Here is a 17,792-nt window from a genome sequence, read left to right as displayed (position 1 = left end):
AAAACAACTACATTTAGTTATCTAAAACATGTTTAATACATTTAACTGGTAATGACGATTTCTCATTTTAATCAGCTGACATAGTTATAAGCACATTTATGATTCATTAAATAACTTGTTAAAAGTTCTGGCCTCATAACACCCAAGTGGAACCATTCTCCTCTACTACACTAAATAGCTGCATAATTGTGAATCTGACCAATTATGTAGAAAGTTTCCATAAAAAGTGTTATGTATAAATGTCATGAGGAGTATCCCTGAAAAGAATGGAGAAACATACAATTATGTTTACAGCAGCACTTTTTAACTCTGGTCCTTAGAAACCATGTATCTGCTAATTTTAATATGTAACTGAAACAGTTCTGTTGGGAATACCTGGAACATGGTCAACCATGAATGAAACAACACACACTGTAAGGAAGGAGACAATTACTGTGATCTAGAGCTCAAGCAGCTGCATTTAAAACAGAATGTTTTTAAGTGTAAAGTATTTAACCATTTAAAAGTTGACTAGTTTATCAAAACAATGTATTAAAAAAAGGTACTGAAAATTTGCTGGATTTTTCCTGTTTTTATCTGTTAATCATTTCTAAAATGCAAAGTAAGTTTTCATGATTATATTACCCAAAAAAAACAGGAAATAAATAGTTCTTAAAATTACATACTAAAACTATGCAGCTGTTGAAAGAACTTTTGTTTTTCTGGTGCTGCATTCTGTAACTGTCCATGGTGCTGAACCAGCATTGATGCAAAACGACTACAAGATTTCTAAAACTACAGTTCAACAAATACACAACTTCTTTACAAGACAGCAATTTACAACATGTTTAGTTCTCATTTTAGTCAATTTCAAATATAAATTTTTATTACAATCATTTGATCATCTACTGTTCGTTTCAATAAAGAATTAGCCGACTATTAGCAATTAAGGGATACACTTATAATTTATCATTGAATCTATTTATATAATCTATATATTAACAAAAAGTGTTATGCATTTGCCGTGAAATAAAAACACAAATAATCTTAGTGTAAATGCAAAAAAAAAAAAAAAATTGAAATTAATAAACAAATAAAACTGTAAAATGAAGGGAATGGGATGCGATGACACAAAGTTGAACAGGAAACACCAAAAATATTGTGTATACTTAAGAGACATAAGGTTTAGGTTTATTGGTTTAGTTTGGATGATTTACAAAAAATGTACAGAATACACAAACAACCAATAAAAAGAGAATAGGCAGAAGTGTATGATGCTTATTAGATACATATCCTTCAATACTCTACAAGTCCATGCTGATCACCTTAACATACCAAATCAATAAAATCAAGTAAAAAGCAACATTTTACAAATTAATGCAAGTACATCAAATTCTTTTACAAACGTTTTTTGTAATTATTTATACATTTTAGATGTTTTTAAACTACAAAAAAGAGATTAATTTGAACTATACACTCATAATTTGACACTGAGAACTGAAACAATTCTCACCTTAACATTGGTTCAAACTTTAACCTGTTCAAAGTAATAGACCTCTTAAATTATACTGAATAACTCTTAAAGTAAATAGTTTCTGTATAGTTTTTGGAACTAAATTATGTTTTACTCTATGAACACTTTCTAATTCACAATACGCTGCTCTGTTAACTTTTTTTTTTTTTTTACATATTTTAACCAAATAAATATTCAATGATAGTTTTTTCTGCATTTCCCAAAATCTCTGCACAATATGAAAGATACGAAACAATTAATGAACAGTAAACTAGAAACAATCTTTATGTTTTATAGATATTGATTTTAAACAGAATACCAATAGATCTAGAAACTTATTTTTCCAAGACAATTTATCATCAATTATTACTGCTAAAAGCTTTACTTCTTTAACATATTGTATCTCTGTACCACTTAAATATAATTTAACATTCCCAACCTTTCTAATACCAGAAAATATCAAAAATTGAGTCTTATTTTCATTTAGAGATTGCTGATTATAATCAAACCATTTCTTAATCAAATTAAATTCTTGTTCAACCACATTCAGCAACTAATCAATATTTTTCTTGGACAAAACATATTGATATCATCAGCAAATATAATTAATCTCAACCTTGTTAACATAAAAAAAGCTATTGTTTATCTATATTGAAGATAACTTTGGTCCAAGGACTGAACCTTGTGGAAATCCACAAAAATAAGGACAGTATTAAAAAAAACCAAAAAGTAATAAATGAAGTAGAACGTTAAGATGTAAATTGTAAAGTATAAATGTTAACATCTTGATGACATGTCAAGTCTTTTTTATTTAATGGTTTAATGTATGTAAATATAAAATAAATAATAAAGCTCATTTATAAGCTCATTATAGTTTGAAATAACTGTTTTCTCTGCGGTAGACCAACACGTTTCACACATTTGGTTGACCAGTTAGTCATAAGCGGACAAAAACAAATCAAACTAACTAGCTACCATATATTATTGTCTCCAAGTTTTCTCAAGTTCACCAGTTGTCTTTTTCCCTCTGTGTTGAGCAGATTTCCATACATCTATGTCAGGCATTTCACAAAGCAGTGATTAAATGTCACCCTCAGAATAATTTCCTTCTTCACAAATCGAGTGTGTTCAGCGTTAATGCTTTCTTACCTGCACTGTCTGTTTTGTGCACAGAAAGGTCTAATCAATGCAGATGGGAATGCAGCATCAATGCACGGCTGGCCTACTTTATAATTAAACCTCATATAGCTGACATTTATATGGGTCTTGTCGTGTAGAAATAGCAAAATGCATATGGCAGGTAATGTGTGAAATAAATGAAAACAAGTGCTGCAGGCTGGTGTTTGAAGTAATTAGCTGCTTGTTTCATACATGTAAAAGTGAGACATCTTTGGAAGGTTGATGTTTACTTGAGCCTGAACTGTGATTTGATATTGGAGTTTAACAAATTAAAATAAAAAAAATATTCTTAGATTGTAAAAGGTTAATAAACGATAAAAGGAAAAAATACTTTCAAAAACATTTATCTATTAAATATATATAAATAAAATTTCTCACATGTTTTTTCACAATGGAAAAAGTGTATTATGAACTCTAAAGAAACTTTTCAAAAATAAAACACTAAAAGCTTACTTAATAGGAGCCACTCCAGTGGGGTTTGTCAAAATGAACACAATGAACTTCTGCGGCCACTAGGTTGTGCAGAAGTCGGCTTTGATGGATTATACACTGTTTGTTTTGTGTGCATGTGCGTGTGTTTACCCCTGACGCTTGTCAGCATGAATGGTCTTCGGGGATAGTTGTGTTTTGATAGTAACACGAACATCTGGCACCGCTCCCTTTGTTTCCAATATTTATTTATATCCCTCCTAATCACATCTTTGTAGACTTTCATAAAAAAGCAAATTTTTTGTGCCAAAGATGGATTTGAAACACAACAGGTCTCCCTTGTCGGTACCTTCAGGGCCATTGTTTCCCAGAAAGGCATGGCTAATTTAGCTTCAGTGCTGCTTATTGGTTTTGTGATTTTTTGTTTCCTTGTCTTTTTGATTCCTCTATGGGATAGTTTGTCTGCAAAAGCTTTGGAGACTGGGGAACTGCCGAGCAGGAAGAAAAGCAGGTACTGCATGATCTCTTCAATTATTCTCTGGTGTAAGCCTACTCTTTGTTCAAACACAGGCATGCATATCTGAAAGGTTGACAGAGTTTTGCTCTTGTCTGCGCCGGGCTCAGCGCCCTGACGGTTGCACAGTGCACCTCTGCAGGTTCATCTTTTCTGACACAAAAGCGTAGTGATAAAAGCTCCAGCCATCAAGTCAAAACAAACTTGTGAAGAAAAACAGATATAATAATAAAAATATTGCTCCCCTGAGCAGAAGATTTCTAAAAGATGTGTTTTTTACATGGGAAATAATAGTGTATTTTTCTCTCACCGGGGTAACTCGATTTAAAATTAAAGTTATAGTAAATAATGTGACAAATAATGGAAGTTTTCCTAATTTTACAAAATGTCGACCCTTTTGTAGCCCCGATAGGTGTCATTTCTAGTGATGGGTCATGCCTGGTAGGGAGTCAAAAGAAGCAACTCTCAAATGATGGGAGCCGATTCTTTACCTTTTTTTTTTTTTTTTCCTGCTGGTTCAAACCTATTGTGATTTGCAATCACCCAAACATCAATACTATAGAGTAGACGTAATCTGAGATCCTGCATTGGGATTTCAGCGTTGTGTGCAGCACATTTCAGCAGCACAAGATCAAATATCTGAAAAATACAATTTTATAAATGAAGAGGAGCAGAAAAAAGAAAAAAACTAATGTTATATGCTCTGTTGTTTAATTATTTAAAACAATAAATTAAGTTGTAAAAAGTAATCATAACAAAAGAACTACCACGCCAACATTTGATTCAAATATTTTAAAGAATTAAGGCTCGTTATGGAATAAATGAAAATAAATTCGCAATTCCAAGGCTGAGTCCCCTGAATACACTACACATTAAAGCATTTTTTAACATGCAAACCATTATTTTTTGCAAAGTTTTGGTAAAATAAAGGTCCACGAAAAATCCTTTGTAAAGAATCAAGAGTCGAAAGAGCCGATTCTTTACCAGGAGTCAAATTGAAAGAATTGGCTCTCAAAAAAGAATCAAAGTGCCCATCACTAGTTATTTCTATACGTCATGTCTTCTATATATAAAATATATATACATTTCTATATATTTTTTAATTTAAAGTTCCACTGCAACTATTTTTTTCCTAGTTCAAAACTGTTCCCAGTGGAAATTTAATTATAATTATGCAGTTTTTAGCCAAAATGTTATGTTATTTTTTATATATATTTTCAGCAGAGTAGCAGGAACTCATTACAAATTTGCCTCTGGATTCTTGGCTCAGCTCATTTCCCATCAGCCCTTTGTTTACAATCTCTTCCGCTAGCTTATAGCATCTCACATCCCCAAGCTAACATCAGTGCAGAAAAAAAAAAAAAAAATCAGATGCACAGATTTGAGTCAGATTGCAGCTCAGACGAGGAAAAGGAAGACGTTTGTTGATCTATTTGTCTACAAGTGGATGAATCCGAATTGTAGCAGAGAAAGGAGACTTTGCCAGTTGCTGCTTCACAAGCCCGGAGGTTTTCAAACCTCTGGTTTTCACTTACTCCTGATCCAATAAAGAAATACTCAGAAATGCAGCTTTGATTAAACTATTACATACATATGCTCCATTATAAGAAAAAAAATGCTACAAGAACATGTTAAAAACACCAAAAACATGATTTTCATTGGAGTTGAATCTGCAGTGTAAGTGAATAAGTAAATACAATTCCTTTAAGATGGTGACATGAGTCATGCATTGTTCACTACAGATTGGTGTCATGCATATACTGCATGTTTATTATTCTATTATACTGAATATATGGAGTGAGAATGTTGGATCTGGTCACGCATGAACATTTTTACTGTCTGTTTTGCAGAAAACGTCCAAAAGAAAAGCTGCCATTTATATTCATGGCACAGCCAGCGTGAGATGTGACGAAATTTTTTGTGACTCTGTGGGTGTATATGCTAATACTCAAGTAGGTTCAAACCTCAACTGTAGTCTTAGCCTGAGGAAGGGTTGCTCTACCCCCCCACCATGCTCTGAAAGATAAAGACCCACTCACACAAAGGCCATAATTTTCTCTTAAAACAGAATTTCTTGCCAGCTCATTTGCCTTTGCAGCTGCAGGGAAAATGCAGGAGCGATTGTTTAACAATGCTGAGCAACATTGTAGCTAAATGAAGTTTTGCTCATATTTATTTTGAAAAGGTAAATTACATGTCCATTTTCCCTTTATGAGTTCAATTGTTTGCCACTGTTTTCATGCTGCTGAATGATAAGCAGGCATCTTGCTGCATTTTTAAGTTCACTGGCGGGCGATGCAAAGTGAGGAATAAGTGAGAGAAAAACAAATAAGAGGTCAGTGAGATCACGGTGATTCATCTGCTTTCTGAAAACTAATGAATCCCACAGTCCTCAGTGCAGACCTTCCCTGACTGACTGCAAGACAATACAGCATTTTGTCAGAAATTCATTTCAAATCAGTCTACTGTTTATGTATTTTGAGTGGGTTGCAGATGTCTTTTAACATTTACCAGCAGAAGTGTTCAAAACTTCAGTGTGAGGCAGAGGCGAGGGCTGTGAGATCGTCTTACAATCTTGAAGAAAGAAGATGACGATAAATAAATAAATATATATTTACTTGCTGCTCAAAGTATGCTAATGCATTGCTGCTGGAACTCTTGAGTAATACTTATTTTCCACACTTTGATGGAAAACTGCATTGTGATTGTGCAGCTCAGCAGCATTGACACTTTTTTTCCCCCACTGATGTTACATGCCTACAAACTCATCCCTCTTTCCTCCTTCTGTGTGTTTTAGGTTTGTTCAATTAGGAAGTCAACCTGCTTAAATTGCATTGTTTTAGATATACTTTTTTTAAGTTATAGGAAAAAAAATCATTTTATTTGATAAATAAAATATATTTATGTGACATATTTCTAGAGAAGTTAACCTGAAAGACCCACTCCAATGAAAATTGAGATTTTGGTGTTTTTAACATGTTCTTATGATATGTTTCTCACAATTTTCCTGGTGATATCTTGAAGTTTAGTTATACCATCTGGACTTAAAATCTGAATCATTTTCCTGAAACATTTCACCACTCATCCAATTGTTTTTCAACAGTGGTTCACAAATATATAAAACATGTAAAATTATTAGGATTTTATTAATCATTTGTCCTTGTGGATTTTATAAATTGTGTTTGTGATGCTCCAGAACTCCATTCTGATGCATCCATGTGCAGACCAATAGATCCATGAACGTCTTTGTTTTCCTCATCTGAGCTGGTTTCTGGTGTCTCGCCATTTTTGTTACACCAGTAATGTTAGGTTGAGGGTGTGAGTTGCTATAAGCTAGCGGAAGAGTGTGTAAACAGATGGGTGATGGGAAAGGGGGCATGCTTCCTCCCCACCAGTGAATTTCTTGTGAACTCTTTGCTTTGCAGAAACTAAGCCCTAGACAGCGTTTTGGTTTTGGCTAAAAACGAAATAAAGCTTTGAAAATAGATTTAAAAATATATATTATTTTCAAATTATGATAGTAAATCTGTTAAATTTACTTCTAACTTCAAATGCAACAGAGTAATCTAGAGACTCAAATATTTAATGTCATTGATAATTTGCTTTGTTATATTATCTAGGACTGTAAATGTTCAAAAAACATTTTTTTTTTATTCACTATCAGGAATGTTATGTTATTTACTGGCATGTTTGGTCTTCCAACAACGAATTCAACATGTGGTAGCTGCACAAAATGACAACGATGATTGGCGAGGGCAGCTGTCTGAAGAATGGAAGTGATGAGGTCAGGGGATGATGGGATGATAACATCTGTTGGAGATGAGACTCGGGATGTTGAAGGCATCTCAGCTTGGAGTCTTCAGGCTGCCCCTGAGCTTTCCCAGGAGAGAAAAACTGAAAACAGAGTCAGAAAACAAGATAAGAGAATGGAGAAACTTTAAAAATCCCTCAGTGTTCTGATTGAAAAATCACACAGCATTAAAAAATAGTTCACCAGATTGGTTGTCAGGAGCCACAATGGTCTAAACACAATATTTTTTGTCTGACAATATGACGAAGTAACAGGTCTTAACAGTGAAGCGTGAAGATCAGACAGACAGGCCTCTCTTAAAGAAAACACATTGCTTTAAGAGCAGTTTAAATTCCCCCACTGCAAAACCCCATGCAACATCCTGGTTCATAGAGCAGAGCGGTAAAAGCAGGATTCTTGATTTTTCCTGTTCACATCTCCTGTTTGTTAACATTATTTTGATTTTTATGACAGAAAATATTAATTTAAATGGTCTCCATTTGTTTTTTCTGTAAAAAAACTATTTTTTGATAAATAATTGTTGATTACTGATTGTGTAGAGCATTATTTGATATTCACAACATGGAGTGTCATGTGACTTTTCCATGCTTCAGCCGTATTTATAACTGAGAATGTGTTAACACTTAAGAAATATAAACTCTGTTGTGATCAAACCCAAATATTCATTCTGCATTACAGCAGAGATCACCTTGTAAGGAAGCTGCAACTCTGTAGTACAAAGACAGAAATGGTTTGTTTGACTGCAAACTAATATTCTGTGTCATCTAACAGCATTGATAAGCTGACATTTCACAGATAGTCAGAAACGACCCACCACAAACACAGCAGTTCTGATTTTGTTGAGAAAGATGTTTGAATAAGAGTCAGTTTGTTGAAATTAGACAGCAGTTTTACACACTCATTAATTTATATTGCTGCTCATGTGTGTCTACATCTCGTGCTCAAGCAAACCACTTTCCTCAGTGTGAGAACTTTTAGCCTGTCGTGTCCTCCGCTTTAGGAGCAATGCCCCGAGTGCTCAAACACAAACGTCGCCTGAACGGGACGCGAGGTCACACACTGATTGGACAGTTGGGCATGTTATGCTCTAAAAACAGCTGTTTGAATTAGGCACCAGGTGCATCCTTTCTTTCCTTTCAATTTAAAATAGCAATAATATGTTCCCGTGCCTAAATGGTAGTTATAGAGAGATATGTTAAAAAGATGTCAAAGATCATCAAGATAAGACACTAATTTAAACAAGTTTAGAGGTGCAAGTAGTTTCTGTGTTTATAACATGTCAGGTAATGAAATGCAGATTTTAAAAAAATGGACGGGGCGGGGGGGGGGATGAGAAAAACGATTAAAAACAGAAGAAAAAGGTGGGAATTAGAAAAAAAGGAGAGGAAAATGATAACAAGTGAAAAGGGATAAAAGAAGGGATGAGAAAGGGGGAATGAGTAAAAAAAAAGAAAAAAGAAAGCTTGGGGGTGGGTAAAAATGTGGAAAAAAATGCAGAGAATAAAAAAGGGGAAAAAATAAAAACAGAGAGGAGGAAAAACATGGACAGAAAAGTGGAAAATGAAAAAAAGTTTAAAAAAGACTAAAAGGGCATGAAAAGAAAGGAAAAGTGGGAAAAAAGGAGAGTGAGAAAAAAGCTAAAAGAAAAAAAAGAGTGAGGAAAAAAAGTTTTAAAAAAATATGGGTATGAGAAAAAAGATAAAAAGGAGGGATGAGGAAATAGGGAAAAAAGGAGGGGTAAGATCATGAGAAAAAAAGGTTAAAAAGAAAAAATAAGGGAGGTGAGAAAAAAAAATAGAAAAATATTTTTTTTCTTTTAACATTTTCATTAGTGTAAGACTCAATGATTTCAACTACACATTTTCTCTTTTACCAACAAAAAAGTTCAATAAAATGTAATAAAAATATATATTTGAAGCTTTTTTAATAATGTTCGTAAAAAAGCCATTTTTGGACAAAACCAATTCACTCAATTTAGTTTCACAACCCCAGGATGAACGGATCTAAAACAGAAACGATAATGTAATGTTAAATTATTTTCTATGACAATAAATCAATTGAAAAAAAAATGTTAAAACGTTTTCTGGTGATTTCATAAATCAACAATGTTTAGAATTATTTATGAATTTATTATTATTTTAAAACAAAATCTCAGTTTTTCTAATAAGTTGATACGTTTTGAGATCTTTTGAAGAGCATGAGAACAGTCGATTCAAAATGTAACAAACAGCTTTTTTCCACAATAATAGACTGCATACCTTTCATTCCCCAAAAGCAACATTCAAATCATGTAAACATTTATATTCTTAGATTAAATAACATAAAACATAACATTTAGAAATGTACATTATTTTAATAATTTTCAAAATTTCTCAAAACTGCCTTTTGAAATGTCTCTAAAAAACTTGAAACCTTCCATTGTCAATAGTTAATCAGCACATTGTTATTAAAGTCTGAAAGCATCAGAGCAAAACTACTCATTCAGCTTGCAGTTCCATACTCGGACAGATGTTTCAGTATATATAAAATTAAAATACACTCAAATGTTGATGAGCTGCAGTTGTCCTTGGAATGTAAATCAGCATTTTTTTAATTATCTGTAGAGAAAGAGCCATTATTAACACTACAAAAATTAGTATCACTTGTCTTTTCATAAAGATCATTACACAGCATTAAAAAAAATCTAATCATGACAAAGTGAGATTTATTTGGCTCAGTGAAACTCTAATAAGGAGTCTGTTCTCCTAGGTTGGTGATAAAAATGGCCAACGCTCTCACCAGCTGATGCTTTTTCAGCTCATTAGTACATCAAAACACAGAGACATTTGATCCACAGGCGATGGTCTTCTGGGTTTGACAGCACTTTTTGCATACAGAAGAATACATTCCAGTGTCAAGACAAAGAAAGAAATGATACTTTAGGGTTCAATGCATCTGTTTAGATTATATGCACAGATGAAGATTAACCCTTATACCAGTTTAGATGGTGGTTTTAACTCCTAGACAGAGATATACCTTTATAATAAGTCACAAATGTAAAATCATCATGGGAAAAGTTGTTCCTTTTTTAACAAAGTGCATCTATGGGTGCCTATGATTTTCATCTCTTCATCTTTTGAACTCGTGAATTCCCTTTTGGGGTCACGGGTCCACTGGAGCCAACCCATACAGGTGCACTCTGAACAGGTCGGTGCCTATGGCATGGCAGTAAAAACAAAATACTTTTTCAGTTACTCCATTTTGGCAATCTTGCAAAATGTGATTTGCTCAAACATACTGGATGCATTTAAAATTCCACTCAAACTTCATAAATATTCAATTTTTAATTAAAATCAAGAAGCCTGTGTTTTTTTTTGTTTGTTTTAGACATATTTTCTGCATTACAGCAGGAGCTCATTAGAAATCTACCTTGTGGGCTGGACTGTTGGTGAGGAAGTTCCTTCGTTTACACTGTCTCCCACTAGCTTACAGACCCTCACAAACCCAACCTAACGTTAGCATAGCAAAAAAATATCAAGCAACATATAGTTATCCAGCCGCACAGTTTTGAGACAGATGACAGCTCTGACAAGGAAAATGAAGACTTTAATGGATCTATTTAGAATTGGGAGACTTTGGCCCACCCATGGCAGTCGCTGCATCACAAACCAAAGTTTTTCAAACTGCATGTTTTCATCTGCTCATAATCCACACGATTTCAATAAAGAACTACTCAGAAATGCTTTTTTAATCTTAAATTATTTTATATTTGTCCTTCATCATGAGAAAAATGCAACAGGAACATGTGAAAAACACCAAATACACCATTTTCATTGGAGTGGATATTCGGAGACTTTCTTTGCATTTTTATATGTACGCCTAGAAAATACACCAAGGTTAATACAAATTAAAAGCAAAACAAATATTACATTTAGATTGCTGTTTTGCCACAAAAAGGCTTTTAAGTGAAGTTAATAAATGAATCTGTACCATGGATCTTTACCGCCGTCCCACCCGGAGCTAAGTCTCTTCTGATCTTGAAAATTAAAAAGGGTTGAACCTGTTAATCCTTAAGCGGCTGACTGTTTGGGCCTACTAGGCGTTTTATATTGATTGTGAGATTTTTGTCCCTAATGTGTTCCCGTAGAACATTCTAGCTACAAAGAAAGAGAGTCACATGTGAGAGTGTATGTAAAAATTGCGTTCTTTTATTTCATGTTGTAATAACAGGAATTAGAACACAACACTACACAACACTAGGAAGTTACTGCAACCAGTTTGTGGCATTTTCCAGGGTTTCCATGTGGCGGTCCCGTCCAGTTAAATGAATATAGGAGTCAGGAAGGGTATCAGCCATAAATCTAGAGCTAAACCACATCTGCAAATTGAGGGGTTGATTTGTAGTGGTGACCCTTGAAGGAAAAAACACATTTGTATCATAGGGGCCAAAAAAAAAATCAAAGAACGATTATGAAAATCCTGACAGGAGTGGAAATGACTGTAAAAATTTTACCAGACCATTGAGCTTCTTTTTATTAAAGCCCGTTCATGCTGTAATATGAATGCTTCATGGGTCCATGCCATCATTGTAAATGAGAATTGGTTCTTAATTGGCTTTAAATAAAGATTAGAAAAAAGCATACAGAAAGGCTTACAAGCAGCTTCATTAGTGTTTATAAGGATTTAGGAGAAATGACAAATGATTCACTGGACATACGTTGTTCTCATCAAATCATGGGCTTCAATTCAACAATAAGTGTATTTTGCTATACTTCCAGTCTGTCTTAATCAATCTAATAAACAGTTAAAAAAATTACATTTTGTACAATTTCCAGTGTACTCTGCCAAAGACTGTGGGGATCTTAAATTCTCCACAGAGATTCTGCTCCTTCGTATTTGCCCTTTTTTGAATGTCTTTGTTGTTATTTTGTGTGTGCATTTGGTCGCATCTTTCTGTTGTCATTATGCATCTCAGCATGTCGTCATGCATCACCCCTGGCCAACCCTCATACCCTGCCCTTGTCCCAATACATCCATTACATCTGTGACCCCTCCTTCTGCTCTGCCCTTTAATCCCCACAAAGAGGTCCCCCTGCAGACAAACAAGTCCAAGTTCACCTCATATTTCCAAGAGTCAGGCGAGGACGTGGAGGGGGCCTAAAGTTGTGCAGATTAACCGTTAAGAGCATTGTGGAAATGAATATTTACCTGTTTGTGCAGCTGCTGTCTGTAATGTTTTATCACATACAGCGCTGCGCTAAAGCAGTCAAACCATGAGTTGCTTTTACCCTTGTTTACCAGTGAAAGTTATTTTTATTTTACATTTGGTAAAGATTGTTTGATCAAGCAGGATGGCTGGTTTTGTTTCTGCTCTAGGCTGTTTCAACAGCTAGAGGTGAGCCGAGGCCCCTTGGCAGCTTCAGAAACACACATTGTTAATGGGCGTCTTTATGGCACAGCAGAGTTGTCATCACAGTCTATTTTTATTTTGCTAGCAGCCTCGCAGGATCAACTGTGTGGCATTTAGAAGCTCACGTCGCTGACTCACAAACAGTGTTGCTTTACAGAGCTTACACAACAAGTTCACTGGGTGTTCTGTCGCACATGTTGCCTCCCGCCCTGTTTCTGTGGAGAGACTTTAATAAATTACCAATCCATTTTTTATTAGGCTTTTGCGACGAGGATGTACTTTTATTATGGGTACTGATAAACATCAAAAAACAATGATAAGTCGGTGTCATACTTTTTGACCCATTCTCTACCTGTAGCTGTCCTTGCTTCTTGCTTTTTCCGAATCCCTTTTTATTTTCCCGTAGTAGTCCACAGAGCATTTTAAAATACAGTGTGCATTCGAGTATGAGTGTACTACATGATACACACACCAGACTGAATATGTGGCAGAATACAAGCCCTTCACTCTTAAGATGTCTGAGGACCTGAGGGGCTCAATAAAATATTGTTGTTTTCAGCTTATTTTTTAAGAATGTTTCATTCCCAGTAGTGTCTTTCCATCCAGTATAAAGCTGTTTATTGTGCTGGAAGGACAGGATGTGTTTGTTTTGCAGTCCAAAGGATGTATTTGTGTCTTCAAGCGCTCAAAGCTGTACATTAAATACTGCAGAGTTGCATTAACATAGAGAAAAGGGCTAAACGCAAGATGTTTCAGTTCATAAACCTATGTATTTTTTTGCAGTTTATGAACATTAACATAAATGTTTTTTAATGCATTCGTATGAAAACTTGCAGAGCTGAATTGTTTGCAAAATCAAATTTGCTAACAAATGTTTCTGAATTAGTTATTGTTGTCATTGCCGTCGTATTAAAATACACGGCTTGAGCAGCAAATTAGAGACAAGTGGTTCCATTAAGTGTTTTCATAAACCAATCAGTTAAACTTAACCTTAGGCTAAAACTACATTAGCATTACCATTTATTCACAATTATGCCTCTCAAGTGGATGCATGTTAATAGATTATAGTTTGTTTTCAATTATCTGTAAACTGCAAGCTGTTCTTTGTATCTTTCATAATAAAAGTGAAAATATTTCAAATGTTTGCACTTTTTATTCTTACTATTTTTTTAAGCAGAAGTAATTTTACTTCTTCAAGCCTTACTCCAGCCATCTTCTGATCTATTTAAAATGTTCCCTGGTTTTTATTTATTTTTTTATAATAATTATGGCGATTTTAAACAAAGTTAAAAACCTGTCATTTTCTAGGACATAGCTTCTGCAGAGCGTCAGGAGTTCATTAGAAATTTGCCTCTTAGTTGTGGGCGGGACGATTTTTTGGCTGTTGACCTCCATAAATGGGCTTTAAAAGTTATGATTGTTTGTTTAACTCCTGAAATTATAGTCTAAAACTGTCTCTGTGCTGCCCCCTAAAGGTTAAAAGGAGGTATTACAGTTGAATTTTGTGATTGGTCTACTGGTCTAAGTCCCACGTCATTTCAGAGGTTTTACATCACTTTGCTCTGCAGCTCCAGTATAAAAGCCCCGCCCATTTTTGATTCTGTAACAGTTGGTCACTAATGTGTTAGCTTCAGCATGGCTGTGTATTGCCTTCAATTGTCAAAAATCTCCTGGCTTGCACAACTTTCCAGTGAAGTTGGAGGTTAGGCAACAATGGTTGAGTGCAATTGGCATTGAATCCAGCAAACTCCGTCCTGGTGATGGGATCTGCAATGATAGTTTCACTCTGGATTGTTTCCTTAAAACGTTAACCTTTATTAGCTTATGATGCTAGCATCATTTTACCACTGAGACACAGATCCCTGCCTCAGATGTGGGGGAGAAAAGTTGTCAACCTCCACGGAAAGTTCTGTGGTGAAACTGGCATCACTTTGCCTGGTACCACACCTCCATTTTGAAGACACAGAGTTACTACGTTACCTCAAGCAAACCTCACTGTCAATCACAGATCCAGACCACACCTCCTCCGCTTAGCCCGCTCCTTTTTTAAAATCTTTTCTTTCTTTTTGCATTTTTCAAGTCTTGGCTGGGAATGGATTCAGCCTCCAACTGTTCTGTTGTGTTACTCTTTAAGCCTGCACCTATTTCCCATCATCCCTGTGTTTCTACTCGCTAGCTTATAAGCCTAACATAGCTGATGCAGCAAAGTGGCGAGCAATATTTGAGCTCAAACGAGGAAAATTGAGGCATTAATGGATCTTTTTGTCTGCAAGTGGATGCACCAGAATGAAGGAGAACAGGGAGCTTCTGGTTTGTCAATTGCAGCTTGTATGTTAAAACTAGAGTCTTTTTCTAATGGTATTTTTTTGTCTGCGATTTGAGTAAAAAATATTCATAGAGGCAATTTTGATCTTAATTGTCTTTATATATGTTCTCTTTCATGAGAAAAAATGCTACAAGAACATGTAAAAAAAAAAAACAATTTTCATTGGAATGGGTTTTTCATGAAGACACGATGAAAAAGCAAAAATGAGTGCAGATGGGCAAGGATAGATTTTAGGTTTCCCACGCGTTTAGCTTTATGGTAACACATTTGAAATTTGTCTCCAGCTAATCCTTCCCATGAAAAATACGACTTCACATCGAGCCATTGCCGAAAGAAAATATGTGACAGACATCTGGTAGATGACTTATGATCTTTTGAAAAGAAAACGTTTTTGATAGCGCTTACATTGTGACTTGAAAGACCATGAGTAAAACAGCAAAGCCATGAATTCAATTGCATTCTTCTTTTTTTCTTGTAATGGATCATTTGCAGGAATCCAGAGATAAATCTGCTTTCTATTTTTGGGCTCAGAGCACCCTTACCTGTATGCAGCCGCCTACTAGTCCCCACCCAGACAGTGACTGGCCTAATGTCTGGTTGCAGAGGCTTCCTTGAAGCTCTCCTGCTAGTTAATAAATTCTGGGCCATCTGTTTCCATACAGCCCGTTTCCATTACCAGGTGCCCCCACCCCTCCTTCTCCTTTTGGACTTCTATCTAATTAACTTTCCTCTCTCAGCCTCTCTTTGTGCCCACATTCAAACTGAGGAAAGAAAGGAGCAGGAGAGAGGACACAGAGAGCCAAAAGAAGGGAGAGGTAGATTTGTTCAGCCTGATGTTTTGAGGCAAAGTAAACAGTGTAGTAACCTAGTTAGCCACAGTGCTTTTTTTATGTGATTTAGCGATGATGTTATTAATAACACTGTGCGTTGGAATGGTACTTAGCCATGCAATAAAGAGATGGGGCACTGAGCGCCACTGTTCTGCCTTCGCTTTGGAGAAGAACACTAATTGCCAGTCAGGGAATATAATGAAAACCTTCCCGACAAATAACAAAGCAGACACTGAGGAGGACATGAAGTAGAACAAAAAGGTGGGGGGGAGGCAATCCACGCTAGAGAAAACATTAGATAACCATAAAGCAATTAAAATATTTTTATATTTCACATACAAGAATTCACATAAAAAACTATGACTGAAATAGAAAAGAAAATGACTGTTATTTTTATTCTTTGAATCCATTTGGTAAAAACAAATAATCAAAAAAAAAAAAAAACCTTCACTGCAAATTCTTTTAGAGAGAAATTTAAAAGCTGACTCAGAGGGACATGATATGAACTGATTTCATTACTCGATGGCTTTTATCAAATGAGCACTAGCATGTTCTACTTTCTTTTTCTCTTTTATTTGATGAATGCTGTTGCCCGGGCCAGACATGCCCGAGGAAAGAAAAACAAAAGGCTCTCTGATGCTAAAAGTAATGCTAGAAATGCCCACATCACATGAGAATCGCATGAGATCAAGACGAAGCCAAACAGCTTTGTCTTGATCTTACAATGAGGGCGACAGCCTCAAACATCAGAGCTATTAACGTGCAAATGTGTCCCTGAGGTTTTACTGTCACATTTCTAAATACTGTCAACAACATGCCACCTTAGCACATCCGTATCATCATACATGCTCTGTGGAGAAATGTTCTACAATGCTCCACACAAGGTTAGGGATCCCCGTGGCGAAGGAAATCTAAGTTATGAGTTTGCATTAAGCTGTAATGGTCTTGGAGAAGATGATGTCGCTTTTTATGGTGAGGCTGTTGACTATTCATGGAAATCAGGAAAGAGGCTGCTGGATTTTAGATTCCTGCTGCTGCAGAAAGCTCTCGTAAGTCCAATTGATAATTCCCCGGCTTCTACCTGAGCTGAGGGGTTTATGTTGTTCTTTATAGGAAGTGCCAGCTGTGTGAACCCAGGGCTTGCTCTATTCATAAACCACAATAAGGGAGGATTATTGTCTATATGGAAATTAGACTGGGGCAGCATGGTGGTGTGATGGTTAGCCCCGCTGCCTCACAGCATGAGCGCCCTGGTTTGAGTCCCAGCTGGCTCTTTTCTATGTGGAGTTTGCATGTTGTGCATGTGGGGGTTTTTTCAGGAAATCCACAGTCCAAAAACATGTTGATTGGTGACGCTAAATTGCTTCTTAGTAGTGACTGTGAGTATCTATGTGTGTTCCAGCAACCGAATAATGAAGTGTTTGAGATGTACGCCACTTTCACATTTAAAACTTTAGTCATAACTGCCCTTACGAGTGGATACAGGCTGTCAGTGAGGGTAAAATGGGTAAATCTGTACAGGTGGCCCCCAGGACATTTTAAAATCGCAGACAACCTGATGTGTTCATGCATGTTTTTTTTTTTTTCTACGGGCTTGCTGTGGATGTACTTAAAACAATATTGTGCTCTGTTTTTATGTGTATTTACTCTGCTTTTATTGCTATGTACAATGACCTATAGTGACAAGAAAGGCACTTCAAATAAAGTTAATTATTATTATTATTACTAATTTAAACCCACAAAATGCTTAAAATGCTATTTTGTGGTCATAAAATAACAACTAGTGGCTTCAAAATCCTAATTTATGTGTATTAAATGCTAA

The sequence above is a fragment of the Oryzias melastigma genome, linkage group LG3 (assembly GCF_002922805.2).
Source record: "Oryzias melastigma strain HK-1 linkage group LG3, ASM292280v2, whole genome shotgun sequence".
Taxonomy (NCBI): Eukaryota; Metazoa; Chordata; class Actinopteri; order Beloniformes; family Adrianichthyidae; genus Oryzias; species Oryzias melastigma.
This window is presented reverse-complemented; position numbering follows the sequence as displayed.